Below are 16,613 nucleotides of genomic sequence, written 5' to 3'. Positions count from 1 at the left end.
ATATATCTTCAAAGATTGAAGGAATAGATATTCCCTATTCCGCCATATCAATATCTAAGATTAATGATATGATGGAGGGGTTAATAATGACTGTATCTTCTACAAGGGTTAATAATGACTGTGTCTTCCATAAACTGAATGGAAAATGTTAATTGTTCTAAAAACACAGTATGTATGGATGCATACATCCCTCTTACGATAGACCAATATGATGTACCACCCCACGCAAAAATCTTATCCCATCCTACCGCGGATAGAATTTCTACAAGACCAAATTGAGTAATATGATTTGTATTAATGGTGTGTTCAATGACAATATTACGGGTACGAAAATCCTGCACATTTTCTGGATCACTTTTTTGCAAACGAATAGAGTGCACAACCCAATTAGCAGATCGAGAGGAATAACCGGTTTGGGGGCCTTGCAAAGTATGCTTAAAGCGAGATGCCATGATAGAAAATGAGTAGATTTTGCAAAAGAAATACCAACAAATGAAAGGAAAAGGTCTACATCAGATTTCTATTAAAAAAAAAAAACCAACAAAATAAAGTTCTAGATTCAAGAAAGATGTTGGTATTCACAATGATGCATAACAAGGAACTTAAATCTAGAAGGAAACTAAAAAATATTCATTTACAAGAACACTAGAGTGCTGGGTTGGCCGAAATTTTTTTTATATATATAATTTTAAAACATTGACATGAATAAACATTATTCTATTAAAGAAAAAATATAAAATAATAAATTGCAATATAGAATAATTAATTAAGAAACACTGCATAAATCAATATCATTTTTTAAATTAAAAAATTTGACATTATCAATAGGTTTTGTCAGAATGTCTTTAAGTTGTTTTTCAGTATTAATATATTTAAGTATAACAAACTTGCTTTGAACCAATTCTCTAATGTAGTGATATCAAATATCAATGTGCTTAGTGCGAAAATGTTGAATATGATTTTTGGATATATTCATTGCACTGGTATTATCGTAGTATAAATGCATTATTTCTTGATCAATACCATAGTCCACTAACATCCTGTTTATCCATATTAATTGTGTGCATGCATTTTCTGCCGCAATATATTCAGCTTTAGCAATGGATAATGATACTGAGTTTTGCGTCTTGCTCATCCAAGAGACAAGACAATTTTCGATATAAAAACATCCACCACTTGTGGATTTTCTATCATCCACATTACCTACCCAATCAGCATTAGTATATTCGGTAATTTGTAAGGACGTATCATGAGGATATCATAAACCCAAATTAACAGTACTGGCAACGTATCTAATTATTCCTTTTACTGCAGTTAGATGAGATTCCTTAAGGTTAGATTGATATCCAGCACATACACTTACGCTGAAAGAGATATTAGGCCTGCTAGCTGTTAAATAAAAGAGACTACCAATCATACTACGGTAAAGATGAGGATCAATGATTTTACTTGTTCCATCGTTAGATAATTTGAGTATTGTAGCCATGAGAGTAACAAAGTTCTTACTATTCTCAAACCCAAATTTCTTAACTAAGTTTATCGCATACTTGGTTTGAGATATGAAAATTCCATCTTCAAATTGTTTCACTTAAAGTCCAAGAAAATAGTTCAGTTCTCCCATCATGCTCATCTCAAATTCTGATTTCATAGACTCTACAAACTTAGAAGAAAGGTTAGCATTTGTTGATCTATAATAATATCATCTACATATATTTGAACAATCAACAGCTCTTCATTAATTCTTTTGATGAATAGAGTTTTATCAATACTACCCATTTTAAAATTTTGACTGAGAAGAAATTTTGTTAATTTTTCATACCAGGCTCTAGGAGCTTATTTTAATCTATACAGGGCCTTTTTAAGATGGTACACATTATTAGGAAGTTTAGAATTTTTGAAACCTTTAACTTGTTTTACATAAACTTATTCATTTAAATCACCATTTAAGAAGGCACTTTTAATATCCATTTGATAAATTTTAATATTTTAATAACATGCGATGGAGATAAATAGTCTGATGGATTCAAGATGAGCAACTGAAGCAACAGTTTCATCATAGTCGACTCCTTCAATTTAGGTGTACCCTTGTACAACTAATCTTGCTTTGTTTCTTAAGATATTCCCAAATTCATTGATTTATTTTTAAATATCCATTTAGTTCCAATCATATGTTTGTTCGATGGTCTAGGCACTAAATATCAAACATCATTTTTGACAAATTGATTTAATTCATCTTCCATTTCTAAAATCCAATTTTCATCAGCTAAGGCTTCATTTACATTTGATGGTTCTATCTGGGAAGTAAAGCATACATGATTACAAATGTTTTCAACTAATTTTCTAGTTTGAACACCAGTGGGAGGGTTTGCAATAATGTTACCCACAAACATTGAACTAACTAATGATAAAAACAAAATGAAATGAAGAGCTGGGTTGCCTCCCAGGAGCGCTAAGTTTACCGTCTTCAGCCAGACAAAAGCAACTACCATAATCCTATAAAAGCGATAAACCTACCTATACCCCCATCAGACTAGGAGATCAGTCCTGGTAAACAGGATCAGTCGAGGCATGGACATGTCCTCTGAATCAAATTTCTCGACAAATGGCTTTAAACGATGTCCATTTACTTTAAACTCCTTGCCATTGTCGGGATCTTTTATCTCGACGGCCCCATGAGGATAAGTAGTAACAACAATGTAAGGGCCGGTCCAACGAGATCGAAGCTTACCCGGAAGAGATGTAATCGAGAATTGTACAAAAGGACTTTCTGGCCTGGCGTGAATGATTTTCGTAGAATATGTTGATCATGAAACGCCTTCATCCCTGTCCTTGTAAATTCTCGAATTCTCGTATGCGTCGTTCCGGATTTCTTCAAGTTCATTCAATTGAAGTTTGCGTAGCGAGCCGCGTTGTCCAGATTGAAATTAAGATTTTTGATCGCCCAGGACGCTTTATGTTCCAACTCCACAGCAAGTGACAAGCTTTCCCATAGACAAGTCTAAAGGGAGACATTCCAATAGGAGTTTTAAATGCAGTACGGTATGCCCATAAGGCATCGGTCAATCGGATTGACCAATCCTTACGATCTGGGTTAACCGTTTTCTCCAAAATGTGTTTGATCTCCCTATTGGAAATCTCAGCTTGTCCACTTGTCTGTGGATGGTATGGGGTGCTCACCTTATGAGAGATACCGTATTTCTTCATTAAGCTCTCGAATGGCTTATTACAAAAGTGTGAGCTCCCATCACTAATGATGGCTCGAGGTGTTCCGAATCGAGAAAGGATGTTCTCTTTTAGGAATTTAATGACCGTGCGATGGTCATTCTTTCGACACGGAATCGCTTCGACCCATTTAGTGACATAATCCACGGCGAGCAAAATATACAGATTCCCAAACGATTGGGGGAATGGTCCCATGAAATCGATGCCCCAGCAATCAAATGCTTCAATGATAAGAATGGGATTCAAAGGCATCATATTCCGACGGGACAATGCTCCCAATTTTTGACAACGCTCACAAGCTTTGCAAAACTCATGAGTATCCCTAAACATAGTGGGCCAGTAAAAGCCACACTGCAGAATCTTGGCCGTGGTCTTTTTAGCGAAAAGTGACCACCACAGCCTGAGAATGACAGAAGGAGAACGCTCTGATGCTCATCGCCTGGTACACATCTCCTTAGAATGTGGTCGGCAATATTTAAATAAATAAGGATCATCCCGAAAAAAGTTGCGCACCTCGATGAAAAATTTCTTCTTATCTTGCGCGGTCCACTGTGTCGGTATGGCACCTGTAGCAAGATAATTAGCAATATCAGCAAACCAAGGTGAATGGGAGACTCTGAACAGCTGTTCATCAGGGAACATGTCATTGATATGAGTCGTCTCAAGGGACTCAGAGGTATTTAGGCGAGAAAGGTGATCAGCCACTACGTTCTCTACTCCCTTTTTATCTTTAATTTCCAAATCAAATTCTTGGAGTAGAAGGATCCATCGTATCAAGCGGGGCTTAGAATCATTCTTAGAAAGAAGATACTTCAGTGCCGCATGATCTGTATAGATAATGATCTTGGATCCGATCAGATAGGACCTAAATTTGTCCAAGGCGAACACTACGGCTAAGAGTTCCTTTTCCGTAGTCGAGTAGTTCACTTGGGCAGGATTTAGAGTCCTACTTGCGTAGTGAATGACGTAGGGCTTCTTGTCTTTTCTCTGGCCTAGGACCGCCCCAAGAGCATAATCAGAAGCGTCGCACATAAGCTCAAAAGGAAGATTCCAGTCGGGTGGCTGCATGATAGGTGCAGTGGTTAACGTGCCTTTAAGCTTGGTGAAAGCTTCCTGGCATTGCTCAGTCCACTCGTACGGAACATCCTTTTGAAGAAGATTACATAATGGACGAGAGAGGAGACTAAAGTCCTTTATGAATCGCCTGTAAAACCCTGCGTGTCCTAAGAAGGATCGCACGTCTCTGATGTTCTTGGGTGGAGGTAGGTTAGAGATAAGATCGATTTTTGCCTTATCTACCTCGATTCCTTTGGACGAGATGATATGTCCAAGGACAATTCCCTTCTGAACCATGAAATGGCACTTCTCCCAATTAAGTACCAGGTTCTTTTCTTCACATCTTTTCAGCACACATTTAAGACTTTCCAAGCACTTGCTGAAAGATGGACCGTAAACAGAGAAATCATCCATGAAGACCTCTAGATATTGCCCCACCATGTCAGAAAAAATACTAAGCATACATCGCTGAAAGGTGGCGGGGGCATTACATAGTCCGAATGGCATCCTTCGATAGGCAAAGGTGCCGTAGGGACATGTAAATGTGGTCTTTTCCTGGTCTTCAGGGGCTATCTCTATCTGGTTGTAGCCCGAATACCCGTCAAGGAAACTATAATAGGAATGACCAGCTAACCTTTCCAGGATCTGATCAATGAATGGTAAGGGAAAGTGGTCTTTCCTCGTGACGGTATTCAACTTCCTGTAGTCAATGCACATTCTCCAACCAGTAGTGACTCTAGTTGGCACGAGTTCATTATTAGCATTGGCTACGATGGTGATTCCGGACTTCTTAGGGACCACTTGAGTTGGACTCACCCATTGACTATCAGATATAGGGTATATAATACCCACATCCAATAGTTTAAGAACCTCGGCTTTAACCACTTCCTTCATATTTGGATTTAGTCTACGTTGTGGTTGCCAAGCGGTTTTTGCATTATCCTCAAGATATATGCGGTGAGTACAAATCGAGGGATCGATCCCTTGAGGTCCGCTATCGTCCATCCTAGGGCTCTTTTATGCTCAATGAGAGTAGATATAAGCATACTCTCCTGTTCTTTCTCCAGGTGGGCAGAGATCACCACCGGGTATGTCTCATCTTGACCTAAATAGGCATATTTCAAATCAGAGGGCAAAGGTTTTAGGTCAAGCTTCGGCGGCTTGAGATTAGACGGTAGAGGCACTACATCGGTTTGTGGCAATTCTTCAAATTGTGGCCCCCACCGGTTAACTTCAAGTACCGGTGCGATCAAGCAAGGCGCACGTCTCCCTAATCATGGCATCATCAAAATCATGGGAGTGGGCCAGGCATGTCTCTAGATGGTCGGAGGATAAGGTCAGAGGTGTCATATCTTCCACGAAAGAGTCAATCATGTTAATATCGTGGAAATCGTCATCATCCTCTGAATTGCTGCCGTTATTGAAAAAATGTTTGACTCCAATGTCAAATTTCCAAAAGACATAGTCATGATACCATTCCTGCAATTGATAATTGCATTTGATGTGGCAAGGAATGGGCGACCAAGAATGACGGGAATCTGAGTGCTCATGTTATTGATGGGTTCGGTGTCTAGGATGATAAAGTCTACGGGGTAGTAAAATCTATCAACTTGGACCAACACATCCTCAATTATCCCTCTTGGTACACGAACAGAGCGATCGGCAAGTTGTAGTGTGGTTGGGGTGGGTTTTAATTCACCCAAACCTAACTGTTTGTATACCGAGTAGGGAATCAAATTGACGCTCGCTCTAAGTCAAGAAGTGCGTGATCAATTCGATGGTTCCCGATTACACATGATATGGTTGGGCTCCCGGGATCCTTGAATTTCTGGCACGTCTTGCTTCAGGATGGCACTCACTTTCTCGGTCAAGAAGATTTTCTTTTGAATAATTTTCCGTCGCTTGGTCGTGCATAAGTCTTTCAGGAATTTAGCATATGAAGGTATTGTTTAACGACATCAAGTAGAGGAATGTTAACTTTCACTTGTTTCAACACCTCTAGGATATCCTGAGAGTTAGAGAGAGGTTTTGGTGAAACCAACCGTTGGGGAAATGGAGCAACTGGCTTCTCTAGAAGTTCCGGTTCCACTTTTTGTGGGACATCACTGGATCCATCCTTGTTGTCCTCTTTTGGTTCTTGAGGCTTTTCGGGCCTAACCGGAAGAGTTTTATCGATGATCTTCCCACTCCTAAGAGTGGTGATGGATTTAGCGTGCCCTATCTGATTTGAAGAGCTGGGATCATTAATCTCGTATTGCGGTTTAGGATTGGGGAGAGGTTGTGCAGGAAGCATCCCCTTTTCTATAACCGTCATACGAGAATCTATCTTTTTCATAAAATCTATAATTCCCCACATTGCCTGAGCCAGCTCTTGTATGGGATTTTGAACCGGTTCCTCTTGAGGTTTCACTTGATTTGGATTTTGATTGAAGAAACCTGGAGGAGTCGCCGTTTTTCCATTCCTCCAACTAAAGTTTGGATGATTTTTCCAGCCAGGATTGTATGTATTGGAGTTAGGTCCAGTAAAAAGTCTTTGATAGTTGTTTACGGCATTGGCTTGTTCATTCAACACTCCTCGAAAGGCAGGTATTGTAGGACAGTTTTCAGTTGTGTGAATGTTGCAATTACAGATGCCGTAAACAATTTCATTGACCTTATCCTTCTTTACTTCCATGGCTTCAACTTTCCTTATGAGCGTAGTCACTTTACACTTGAGATCATCCTCTTCTTTCAAGAGATATAATCCACCTTTCTCCTTTAATTGAGTCGGCCTAGACGTGGTGTTCGACTTTGGGTAATAGTCCCAAGATTGTGTTTTTTCAGCCAAACTGTCGAGGTAGTCCCATACCTCGTCGACGTCTTTATTAATGAACTCTCCATTACACATTGTCTCGACCATTTGGCGCATGGAAGATGTCAGTCCGTCATAGAAAAAATTTGTAATGCGCCACTTTTCAAATCCGTGTTGTGGGCATGAACTGACCAAATCTTTGAACCTTTCCCAACATTGGAAGAATGTTTCATCTTCCTTTTGGGCAAAGTTCATGATCGCTTTTCTGAGGCTAATCGTTTTATGATGTGGGAAGAATTTTTTTATGAATTCCCTCTGCATGTCGTTCCATGTGCCAATGGATTTAGGACGCAATGAATGTAACCACGTCTTAGCTTTCTCTTTTAAGGAAAAAGGAAAGAATTTCAGCCTAATTGTATCTTCAAATACATTAGGAAAACATAATGTAGCTATTATTTCATCGAACTCTTTCAATGTAAATATGGACTTTCGATTCAAGTCCATGGAATTTGGGAAGGAGTTGGATAACTCCGGCTTGATGTCCATTTGTCTGTGTTTTCGGGAAAAAGCATGCATGAGGGCGTACTCACTCCGCCGGTTGTAGAAAATCTCGTAGAGTACGAGGCGGGGTGCTGTTGCACCTCATTCTCATCATGGTTATCCTCCACCCTGGGTGGAAGTAGAGGAGGTTGGTCTTCAGCCATAACCTAGTTAACTCAGGGGATTTCGAGCGGTGTCTAATCCTGCGATGGATAGTCAACCCCTCAACCACTCCTCCTTCGATCAAGAGACGTCGAGTGTTGTCACGGGCCCACTTGGGCATGAAACACTCACAACCTTCAATCAAACTCGAAACCTAATCCTAAGAAAGGAAAAGAAAATCTAAAAAGAAGAGAGGGAAAATTGGAAAGGAATTACCAAATTGAAGCTCCTAAGTTAAGGACCTGCAAAATAAAACAAAAATAAGTTAGATTCTATAAAGGAGAGAAACGATACTTTAAAAGAAAAATAACAGTAAATTAATTTCTAAAAGAAATTATTCTTTAAAGAAAAACGGAAATTTCTAAAGTAAACTAAGAAAGCCTAAACTAAAAAGTAAATTACTACAAGAAAATTGAAAAATAGAGAGTATGGAAGGAGTGTACCAAAATAGAGATTTCTATCTTAAAGGCCTACAAAATAGGAAGGTTAGTTTCTAGACAAAAATCCTAAAAATAAATTAAAAAACAGAGTTAGATTCAAAAAGTGTTAGAATTAGAAAGTTAATAGAACCAAAATAGAAAGTCAATTTCTAAATAACCTAAATTCTAAAAATAAACTATTTCCTACAGAACAGAGGATACTAGAATTAGAAAGTTTCTAAAATCTAAACCCTAATTCTATAAAAAGAAAAAGTAGAGAATTTAGGAAAGAATTACCAATTTAGAGATTTTATGTCAGGATCCTACAAAACAGGAAACAAGTTAGTTCTAAAAATCAAATAGAAATAAAAATCTAAAACTAAAGTTAATAAAATCCTAATCTTATCCTAATTCTAAAACTAATTAATTTCAGAAAATCGTAACTATCAGTCCCCGGCAACGGCGCCAAAAACTTGTTCACACCCCAAGTGCAGGGTTGTGATGTAGTAATAAACTCGGTAAGTCCGAGGTCGAATCCACAGGGACTGATACCTATATGTTATCTGAAGCCAAGTAGAACTAGAACTAGACTAAGATGTGATCTAAGCCAAATAGAATTTAGGAAATAATTGTGGAATAACTATTTAAAACTTTAAGGAATTCAGAGAAAGGGAACTAGGGATTCAGAGGATCCACTTGTAGAGATCAGGGAGATCGTATGCCAGGATCCCAAATTATGGAAATTTACTGAACTGCCATTGATATAGGTTTCAAGAGATGAAAGGTGCATGAATTAGAATGGATTCCATCATCTAACCATGCCCAGGAGACAAAGTAAACAACAGGATTAAACTAATTACCAACCATTCAACAATGTATGAAGATCAGGAAGGGTACTGTCATCCTACCATGCCCAGGGGACTATGGTGAACAACAGGACCTCCTGACGTCATAAACATTAAAAGAGAAAGAGAAATATTCAAAGCCATTGCAAATCCATTGTAATTTCAGTCACAACAGACCATTAAATACTGAGAAAATATTCCTTGAATTATCAACTTAAAAATCACATAAAGTTCAGAAATTTTAAATTCATAGAATAAACTCTCCCATCTCGCTACAGCTTCACCTCTTAGCCCTAGCTAAGAGGTTTAGCCTAGCAGGATCATGCTAGGACCCCTTAGACAAAGTAAATAAACAGAAAAAAAAATAGAAGAGAACAAGAAGGAAAGATCGCGTGCCAGCCCAAACCCAAGCCAGCCGTAGTCCTTTTCAAACCCAAGCCAGCCGTAGTCCTTTTCTGTTCTTCTTTTTCTTCCTTTCCTTCCTTCCTTCAAAACCAAACTCTGTTGATCTCACCGTCCTTCACACGATGCCTCAGCTCCCTGACCAAGAGAAACAGCAGCCGCACTCTTGTGCACAGCAACACCAAAACCAATCCACGTTCCCAAGCTTCTCTCCCTTTGAATGCTGCCTCTCTCTCACACTCTCCCGTCCTCCCCCAGTTCAAGCCGTAGCTGCCCCTTTTATAAGGCCTTGGAGTCGACTGGAGAGAGTCCTGCTGGAGGTGTGCGTAGCCTCTGTTTTTCGGATTTCCCGGACTGCGTAAACAGCTAACGCAACGTATTTGCGTTGTTCGGATGGTGGGGCCCACATCGCTTATACTTTGATAAATCCACTCCGTCTATTGAACGCTTGCTGAAAAAAACACTGAAAATAGATGGTTTTGGCTGTCTTTTGATGCGGCTCGTCTGATCTACCACGCCGCCGTTCGTCCAATGTTTAAACAATCCAAACTAATCTTAAACTGTCTTTTGAAATTTTTCCACCTAGGTGATGGTTACAGGCCTCTTTGGAGTCCATTAGACGGTCCAGATTGGACCGATCATCTCAGAGGGTGGCCCACAACAATTCACCGCAGGCTCTGTTGCGAAACAGAGCCCGCGCGTTTGAGCGCTGTGATGGTCGGCGGACCATCTCTTGATACAAGGTGTAGAATCCACTCCGACCATTCGATCCACCTCGAAAAACCACTAAGATTTGGCTAGCTTCATGTTGGATTCGGTGTGGCCCATGCGATCTTTGCTCCCACCCTCCATTCCTGCGTTTTTATGCAATCTGCGTGTGTTTGTGTGCATGGGACTAAAAGGACGCCTAGGCACGAGTCTTAGCCATCCTACGGATCAAATGGACGGTTAGGATCTTTCTTTTGAATGATGGACGGGGCCCACTGATAAAAAAAAACGATCGGACAGCGTTGGGTGCTGCCTTTGCGAGGAAGACGGCTCGGGTCAGCCCGGCTTTGACCGGGCTGACCGTCCGGTGCGGCGCGGGCGCTGTACATCATATACACGCGCTGTACATGCAGAGTAAATCTGTGATGTTCGTGAGAAATCCGCTCCGTCCATCCGTCTTGTCTCCACAGATAATAGGTTGAGACCAAATTTCAAGTATATCTGGATAGCAGGCGGGCCCAAAATCAATGGTTTTATGGGCTGATCTGTTAGTTGGGGCACTTCCATAGTGATCCGAGGGCTGAAATTTGACGTGTACGGTTACTTTATATTCTTCAGGCCGTATATGAAATTTCGGGACAAACGGATGGTGAGAAACCTATGATCTTGCATTCTGGCTGACTTTCGGGCCACTTGAGCTTCAATTTCTCAATTCTCTTGGATCTCTGGCGTTGATCTTGGTCCCCTGGAGTCCGTCCCATGCTTTAGTGTCATCAGATCGGTAAATCCATGCTTTTTAGCGTCCTTTCCCAGTCCAAGCTCATGAAGATGCCCTGCATCACAAATACAATCAAATTAGGCTATTAAACGGTGTCATGCTTGTAAATCCATGCAATAAATGGGTCTGATATGCAATATTTGGCTCGTTGCGGCTCTGTGTGGACTATCATGAGCTCAACAGAGTCACCATTAAGAACCGATACCCACTTCCCCATATTGATGATCTGTTCGACAAGTTGCAGGGTGCACAATATTTTTCCAAGAAAGACTTGCGTTCCTATTACCATCAGATTCGGGTCTGAGAGGAGGACATTCTGAAGACAGCTTTTCGGACACACTACGGTCACTTTGAGTTCCTGGTCATGTCATTTGAACTGACCAATGCGCTCACCATATTCATGCAGCTGATGAACGAGGTCTTCCGACTGTTCTCGATCAGTTCATGGTGGTATTCATTGATGATATTCTTGTGTATTCGAGGACCCGAGAGGACCATGTTGAGCACTTACAGATTGTGATGAAAACCCTTCATACCCACTAGCTATATGCGAAACTGGAGAAGTGCGAGTTTTGGCAGGAGGAGGTGAAGTTCCTCGGTCACGTGGTGACGAGGTAGGGTGTCGATGTGCACCCCTTAAAGGTTGATGAAGTGCATCAGTGGGGCCAGCCCACGAACGTGTCCGAGATCCGTAACTTCCTTGGTCTAACGAGATATTATCGATGGTTTATCGAGGGTTTCTCTCGTATTGCAGCACCGTTGACCCGATTGACACAGAAGGGCGTCAAGTTCGTCTAGAGTGACGCCTACAAGGAGGCATTTATGGAGTTGAAGGACCACCTCATGTCCGCTCTTGTTCTCACCCTTCCTGATGGGAGTGAGGGTTTTATTGTTTTTACCGATGCCTCTAGAGTTGGCTTGGGTGCTGTACTGATGCAGCACGGGAAGCCAGTGGCATACGCCTCATGCCAGCTCAAGGTGCATGAGCTGAACTACCCCACCCACGATTTGAAACTTGCAGCAATTGTCTTCGCACTGAAGGTGTGGAAGCATTATCTATATGAGGTCAGGTCGAGCTCTTCTCGGATCATAAGAGCTTGAAGTATCTATTTTTGCAGTCCGAGTTGAACCTTCATCAGAGGCGATAGATGGAGCTGTTAAAGGACTATGATTTTGACCTTCAGTACCACCCGGTTAAGGCAAACGTGGTGGCAGACGCACTCAGCCGTCAGCCATGAGGCCTGGTGGCACAGATGATGGTTCAATAGTGGTAGATACTTGAGGATGTTTCAGAGTTTGACTTTGAGTTCAGTCTGCATTCTTCTATTGTTCAGCTTTCGAGCTTGTTGATTCAACCCTCTTTGGTGGCTAGGGTGATCGAGACTCAATAGACGGACGAGTCACTTTAGGAGTACCAAGTAGAGACCGCATCCGTGGAGCAGTCAAACTCGCAGATTGGTTCCATTAGTGGATTACGCTTAAGAGGCCAATTGTGTGTCCCAGACGTGCCAGAGTTGTGTCGTGATCTGATGACCGAGGCACACTGATAGAGACTTACTATTCACTCAGGCTCCACGAAGATGTATCGTGATATTAGGAGGCAGTACTTTTGGCAGGGGATGAAGCACCAGATTGCTAGTTTCATGGCTGAGTGTGACACATGCCAGCATGTCAAGGCCGATCACCAAAGACCCCGTGGTCCCTTGCAGTTGTTGAGCATTCCAGTGTGGAAGTGGGAGCATGTGTCAATGGACTTTATCGCAAGTTTGCCAAGGACTCAGCGTGGTCACGATACCATTTGGGTATCGTCGATCATCTGACGAAGTCGACTCATTTTATTCTGGTGCGTTCTTCCTGGTCTATAGACCGGCTTGTAAAGGTATTTACTGAGGAGATAGTGAGACTGCACAGCATCCCAGTTTTGATCGTTTTAGACAGAGACTCCAGGTTTACGTCTTAGTTTTGGAGGAGTTTCCAGCAAGCGATGGGGGCCACCTTTCGTCTCAGCACCGCTTATCATCCGCAGATGGATGGGCAGACCGAAAGGGCCAACCAGATCCTTGAGGATATGCTCAGAGCTTGTGTGATCGACTTTACAGGTAGTTGGGATGAGCATTTGTGCCTCACCGAGTTCGCGTATCACAATGGTTATCAGGCGACTATCGGCATGACTCCTTTTGAGGCACTTTATAGTAGACCATGCATATCTCTTAGCTGTTGGACCGAGGTTGGAGAGCGTCATCTCTTAGGTCCCGAGCTTGTACAGTAAACATCAGAGGCTATTGATGTTATCAGGTAGAGGATGCACACAGCTCAGAGCCAGTAGAAGAGTTTTGCTGATCGTTGGCATCGACCCCTCGCGTTCGCAGTCAGGGACATGGTATATCTCAAGGTCTCACTTATGAAAGGCGTGGTTAGATTTGGTGTGATGGGCAAGCTTGCTCGGAGATTCATTGGACCTTTTAAGATTACCGAGCGCGTGGGCGCTGTGGCCTATAGGCTTGCCTTACCTCCTGAGTTATCCGCGATCCACGATGGATTCCATGTTTCTATGTTGCGAAAATGTGGATCGGATACTATTCCTGTGATTGATTGGCAGCCACTCGAGGTCCGTGAGAATGCTTCCTACATTGAGTAGCCGATTCATATTCTTGATCAGAAGGAGTAGGTCCTCATGACCAAGGTCATTCCCTTGGTGAAGGTACAATGGGGTCATCATTCGGAGCCCGAGGTGTCTTGGGAACGCGAGGCTGAGATTAGAGAGTGTTATCCCCATTTGTTCGATGATTGATTGCTTACATTACTTGTATTGCATTCTCTTGTGATTGATGATTGAGATATATAAATATATATATATATATATATATGATGATGTTTATACATTTTCATTGTTTTGGTTTTGGCAATTTCGAGGATGAAATTTCTTTGTTGGTGGGGAAGATTGTAAGAACCGACCCGAATTCTTATGTGTGTAGGTATGCATTTCATTTCTCTTGGTCCCACGGTCTTACCAGTCGAATTTCGGTGACCCGCGACCCTCAGATAGTGTTGCGGTCATCCTTATGTCCGGTCGCATTGACTCGACTCGGATCGATCCGAGACCTATGCTATCTTGATCACATCGTCGTCGTGGTTCCGATGACATGTCTTGTGCGTCCATTTGATATGTAAATCAACAGTTATGAACATTTCATTGTATGACCCTTAATCGTGTGGCCCACTTAGATATGATGCATGAGACCCCACCTTTAGCACAAGTTCCAAGGCACACTACATACACTACACAAAATTCCATAGCAAACACCACCCACCCGACACACACTACACAAGCCTACCCTATTCTACAAACATTGTTTTCTCCTCCCATAGGCAATCATTGCCTTTTCTTACAACTCATTATTACATTGCTAGAAAATCCCTCCATCTCTCCCTCCTTTTCATTTTCCCTCTAAGCTAGTAAAACCTCCCTCTCCCAACGTTCCTTTCTTCCCTAATTCTTCAGCCCTCAAAACCCCAAAATTCCTCCAATCCCACCATTAAGAACTCATCTCAACCATCAAAACCTCTTCCTTGGACCAAGATCTATATGGTGTAGAAGTTTGAGAGTTTGGATTGCAAGTGGGTGAGTATGTTTTTGCTGATTTCTTTTATATCTTTTAATTTTATTATTTCTTCATGAATGGATCATATGGAACCCACCAATCCATGGCGGGGATCCCATTTGATCCATAGATGTGGCTCTTTGGCCCATCTTACATGTATGTCATGTTCCATGATGGGGCCATTCTCTATAGACCCCATCATGATGTATCTCATTATCTACCACATCCTAAGGTTATCTAGACCTTAATATCATGTTGGGATGGCTTCTCAACCATCCATTTTAGATATGGACCATGCATGTATTGGTTTTATAATTGTAAATGTATATCAATGTAGATCTATGGGGTTTGATTGTTCTTGGGAGGGCCCATTAGTGGCGGGGCCCTACCCCATGGCCGGGTTGTGTTCCTTCTCCATCTTTTCTTTCTTTTTTTTTTTGTAGTAGATCTAATGTATGTGTGGCCCACCTGATGTGTCATGCAACCAGGCCCAAGTGGTTGGACGTCCAAGCCCAACCTTGTTGCCCCATGTTGTTGGCATGTCTTGAACAACCTTTGGGCTTTATTTTGCGGTTGATCTTGGAAGGGCTTGGGTCTGAGAGTTGTGTGACCCCTCTAGGTCGACCCCACCTTGAGGAATTGGTGAATTATTTTCCTTTTTTAAAATCTTTTAGGCTGGTTTGGACAATGACATGTTGCTCTCCACATTGCTGGAATTTCTGTTATGTTGTTGGAATGTTTGGCATGTAGGCCTTATTTGTGGAACCTTTCTCTTTGATTTTTTCTTGAAGGAGTGGACCCCACCTTGAAGTGTGATGGATCACACATCAGATGGCCCATGCAATGGCACCTAAAAAGGGAGGTCCATAGGGGTGGGCGATCCACCTTACTGGACTGTCCAACCCAAATGAATGGAGGGAAAATACAAATTTCAGCTTATTTTTCTGGGTGGCGGGACATTTTTGTGGACCCCACCTTACTGTATTTTATGGGAAAAATGTCAAACACTCATCCCTCCCCTTATAGGTGAAGCTTGGGCTCACCTTTTAGTGTGTACATTGTATGGATAGGAATGTTTTATACATCAGAATTTTATATTTCTAACTTTTTGTCCATGAGATTTCTCCATGATTTGCTTGGGCTTATGGCTCTCCAAATGGCCCATCTTGTGGCCCATCATGTTGGGACCCATCTTGGGGATGTGGGCCACCAAATTCACCTCAGAAAAAGGAAGTGTAGCTGTTGGAATGGTAGCCCATAGCTGGGCGTTCCAGTAGGGCTGGCGTCCAGCCATGGGCTGATTGTCCACCCTCCTAAGGCCCACTATAATGTGTGACCCACCTCCCTTGTGGCATGTCCACATGTGGGACCCACTTTGATGCATTTAAGGGGGGGACGTCCCAGCCCCTTGGACCACCCACCATAGGATGCCCAACCCATTGGGCTGCCGCTGGACATCCAGTCCAGCAGCATGGCCCACTTGATTTATATGTTTTATTCACTCCTTCATTTGGTGGGATCCTTTGTGATTTGTGTGGGCCACTAGAGATTAAATTAATTGTATAACTAAATTTTTATTGAATTTCTAGCAAGCCCAAATAGTGGGTGGGCTGAAATTTCAGCATTAGGCCCAAGGTTGCTACCCACAAATGTATGTTTTAGGGCAGCATGACCCACCAGATTTGGCGATATTATTACACATATCTTGCCCTATTTTAATTAGATTTTTGGGCTTAATTAGTGCACTCTTAAGGCCCACTTTAAACGGGTTTTTATTAGAACAATATTTATAGTTATTTGTTAGGTTTCCTAGGCCCATTGTCCTGGAACTTTCTTAATAGGCCCCTGATCTTTGGGCCTATATTTAATACACTATTGTGATGGGTTTTATGGGCCAAAATACTCAAGTAGTTGGGCCCTTGGTTGCCCATTAAGTTAACCCCATACTTGGGCCAAGATGTGAGGCCTAACTCACTTGTTTCAAATGTAAGAATTGCCCATATGGTTAAATAATGGGCTGCCCATTAGGCCCACCATAATAAGTGGACCCATGATCCTATGGTTGGGTCTAAACCTTGCTTGAGGGCC

General features: G+C 41.9%; 1 non-coding gene across 1 annotated transcript; it reads left to right on the top strand.

Moving 5' to 3' along the window:
* Positions 1 to 7,235: 7,235 nt before the first annotated feature.
* Positions 7,236 to 7,342, top strand: LOC131238446 (small nucleolar RNA R71). Its single transcript, XR_009167854.1, has one exon. It is a non-coding gene; the product is annotated as a small nucleolar RNA R71 (small nucleolar RNA).
* Positions 7,343 to 16,613: the final 9,271 nt, after the last annotated feature.

This window comes from Magnolia sinica, chromosome 2 (assembly GCF_029962835.1).
Source record: "Magnolia sinica isolate HGM2019 chromosome 2, MsV1, whole genome shotgun sequence".
Taxonomy (NCBI): Eukaryota; Viridiplantae; Streptophyta; class Magnoliopsida; order Magnoliales; family Magnoliaceae; genus Magnolia; species Magnolia sinica.
Note: the sequence above shows the minus strand (reverse complement) of the source record. Positions and strands in the feature narration are given on the sequence as shown.